Below are 3,699 nucleotides of genomic sequence, written 5' to 3'. Positions count from 1 at the left end.
AGGCTGTGCATCACCTAAACCTCCCCTAAACGATGTTACCAACTGGGGACCAAGTCTTCAAAGCCTTAAGACTATGGGGGAAATTTTTCACTCAAACCACGATAGCACCTTACTCCAAGTGGCCAGTGTCATGAAGCACAAGGAGTGTTAGGAAAATTTTGACTGCCAGGTGGTGGTGGTGCACGCCCTTAATCCCAGTACTCTGGAGGCAGAAGTAGGCAGATTTCTGAGATCCAGGACAGCCTGGTCTACAGAACAAGTTCCAGGACATCCAGGGCTACACAGAGGAAAAAAAGAGAGGAGAGAGAGAGAGAGAAAGAGGAAGAAGGAGGAGGAGGAGGAGGAGGAGGAGGAGGAGGAGGAGGAGGAGGAGGAGGAGGAAGAAGAAAGGGATGGAAGAATGGAGGGAGGAAGGGAGAAAGGAGGAGGGAGGGAGGGAGGGAGGGAGGAAGGAAGGTTTTGACCTAACAAGATAATAAGCTGTCCTCCTCTTTTGTACTTAAAGATGAATGACCTCACAAGTGGTCCAGGAGATAAGACACAGCCACTTCTCTCAACTGACATAAAAGCCCCCTCTCCCTCTCAGGGAGTGACTCTCTTTCTCTGGGCGCTCTCCCACTGTCTTTCTGTGCACTGCATATATTTTTATTAAAACTTATATATCTCTCTCATGCATGAGGCCTGTCTGCTGATCTCTGCAAGCTGCCCTAGGGGACAGCTCCTCTCCCAGCACCATAGACATCACAGCGTGGGCATGGAGACGGATGGGGACTGCTTAACAAGGTCATCAGAGAGCTGAATGGAAAAGACATTGAGGATGTCACGGCCTAGGGTGTCGGCCAGCTCGCCAGTAGGCCTGCTGGCAGGGCCGTGGCTGATTCTGCTGCCCCTGGCGCTGCAGCTCCCCAGGCTGGGTCTGCCCCCCTCCTCCGCTGCAGCAGAGAAGTCAGGAATCAGATGATGACTTGGGATTTGGTTTGTTTGATTAAATTCCTGCTCCCATGCAAATAAAGCTTTTTATGTATCTTGGAAGAAAAGAGAACTTATATCTCTCTTTAATTCCACTCCTTGGGCTCATCATGCCTGCTACAACACTTACCAGACATGAAAACCAGGGTAAGCTGATGCCATAATGAAGGTTTTCTACAACTGGCTGCTTTCCAAGCGAGTCCCATATCTTCACTTCGTAAATTGAGAAAGTAATTATGCATTCCTACACATTTTATAAATTCATTTTATGCAGATTTGGAAACATTGTATGTTTCTGTGGAAACTGTATAAATATCCAGAATTTTATTTGGGTAATTAAAAAAAATTTTTAAATTTGTTTGTTTGTTTGTTTATTATGTATACAATATTCTGTCTGTATGTCTGCAGGCCAGAAGAGGGCACCAGACCTCATTACAGATGGTTGTGAGCCACCATGTGGTTGCCAGGAATTGAACTCAGGACCTTTTGAAGAGCAGGCAATGCTCTTAACCACTGAGCCATCTCTCCAACCCCTTGGGTAATTTTTTTGTTTTTGTTTTTGTTTTTCAAGACAGGGTTTCTCTTTAGCCTTGGAGCCTGCCCTGAAACTCTCTGTGTAGACCAGGCTGACCTCGAATTCAGAGATCCACCTGCCTCTGCCTCCCGAATGCTGGGATTAAAGGCATGCGCCACCACCACCTGCCGATTTGGGTGAATTTGAGAAGTTTGTGTATACTTTAATTCCAAATTGTTTAATTTAATTTAATTTATTTATTATTTGGGGGAGATTTTGAGACAGAGTTTCTCAGTAGCTATGGAACCAGTCCTGGAACTCACTCTGTAGACCAGGCCGACTTCAAACTCACAAAGATCTGCCTGCCTCTGCCTCCCGAGTGCTGGGTTTAAGGGCGTGCACCACCACCGCCTGGCCCAAATTGCTTAATTTTTAAGAGAAAATATTGTGTATTTTGTGGCTTGCTTTCATAACATGTTGTAAAATCTCTTGGCAACAAGCATTAATAATAAAATGTCCTCACAAACCCTGAAATACTGGTATTTCTTCTGGGATCGGAAAATAGTGACGGGAACTAAAGCTGGTGATGTAACTATATTGGCAGGACTCCAGGGAAACCCCTGTGCCCTCCTGGTAGCTGCCAGACTATTCAAACAATGGACCCCAAGAAATTTCCATGGAAACTGTAAGGGGAGGAAAAGGATGAAGCCTGGTGCTGGCCACTGGAGGAAAGGACTCCCAGGAAGAGATTTCTCACAGTTCCGACAATCTGTGGTGGGTAGGCCTACCCCGTGACCAGCTATCCCGTGACCAGCCTGCTTCATTATACATAGTTCTTCCCCGTGTTTTAAAACAAACCTGAGGTCAGGATCCTAAAAATGGACTGGGCGAATAACTGGACTGGTGCCCAATGTGGGGCCCCTGAGAAAGCAGGAAGCAGGGGTGGGGTGGAGGGGGACACGAGCACAGAAGGGGAGGGGTCAGACAACAACAACAAAAACCGGATACAGCTCCTTTAAGAGGCCCCGCTGCGCAGGGAGCCTTTGAGCAGTGGGCAGGCTAAGTAGAAACAGCAAGCTAAGTGAAAACACCTGCCACGGGGCAGGCACCAGCTTCCTAGAGCTGGGTGCTTAAATACAGCTCCCAGTTAAACACCGTTTTCAGCCCGGGGATTAAGGCTCGGCTCTGATGGACCCGAGGAGGGGGCAGAGCCAACTGCCAACGCCAGACAGTGGAGGATCTAGGTGCCACTTAGCAGTTTAAGTTTATGGTTAGAGAGCGCTACAGGTGCACAGGAGATTTTGAGGAATATTTAAGTCTGCAAAGATATGTTGCATTATTTGTTTGATTATGTAAACATGTGTTGCTGTTTTACCTTGCATGACTAAAGCTCCCAATTGGTCTAATAAAAAAGATGAATGGTCAATAGGGAGAGAGGAGATATAGGTTGGACTTCTGGGCAGGGAGAGTAAACAGAAGAATGAATTTACGCTCAATAAGAAAGAAAAAGAGGGCTGGAGAGATGGCTCAGCAGTTAAGAGCACTGGCTGCTCTTCCGGAGGTCCAGAGTTCAATTCTCAGCAGCCACATGATGGTTTACAACCATTTATAATGAGGTATGGTGACCTCTTTTGGCCTGCAGGAAGAAAAAACACTGTATACAAAATAAATAAATCTTAAGAACCCCTGTGTGGTGATACTTTGTTGTTGTTGGTTTTTTTTTAAAAAAAAAAAAGAAAGAAAAAGAGCCGGGCGGTGGTGGCACACACCTTTAATCCCAGCACTCGGGAGGCAGAGGCAGGCGGATCTCTGTGAGTTCGAGACCAGCCTGCTCTACAAGAGCTAGTTCCAGGACAGGCTCCAAAACCACAGAGAAACCCTGTCTCGAAAAACCAAAAATAAATAAATAAAATAAAAAAAGAAAAAGAGAGAGACGCCAGGGAGGCACCAGGGGCAGTCACAGAGGAAGTGGGAAAGTAGTACACACAGAATAAAAGAAAGGTAAAAAGCCCAGAGGCAAAATGTAGATGAATAGAAGCATGTTAAACTAAGTTAAAAGAGCTAATGGGACAAGCCTAAGCGAAGACCGAGCATTCATAATTAATAATAAGTCTCCCTGTTTTTATTTGGGAGCAGGTTGGCGGCCCAAGAAAAATTCAAACTACACAGGACCTCTTTCTTTATTTTTCTTCCCAATGGGGCCACATTGAATTAGC

At 46.0% G+C, this 3,699-nt stretch overlaps 1 pseudogene; it reads left to right on the top strand.

Moving 5' to 3' along the window:
- The first annotated feature begins 674 nt into the window (after window positions 1-674).
- On the top strand, window positions 675-989 carry LOC130890188 (60S acidic ribosomal protein P2-like; annotated as a pseudogene).
- The last annotated feature ends 2,710 nt before the right edge of the window (window positions 990-3,699 follow it).

The sequence above is a fragment of the Chionomys nivalis genome, chromosome 18 (assembly GCF_950005125.1).
Source record: "Chionomys nivalis chromosome 18, mChiNiv1.1, whole genome shotgun sequence".
NCBI classification, from domain to species: domain Eukaryota; kingdom Metazoa; phylum Chordata; class Mammalia; order Rodentia; family Cricetidae; genus Chionomys; species Chionomys nivalis.
Note: the sequence above shows the minus strand (reverse complement) of the source record. Positions and strands in the feature narration are given on the sequence as shown.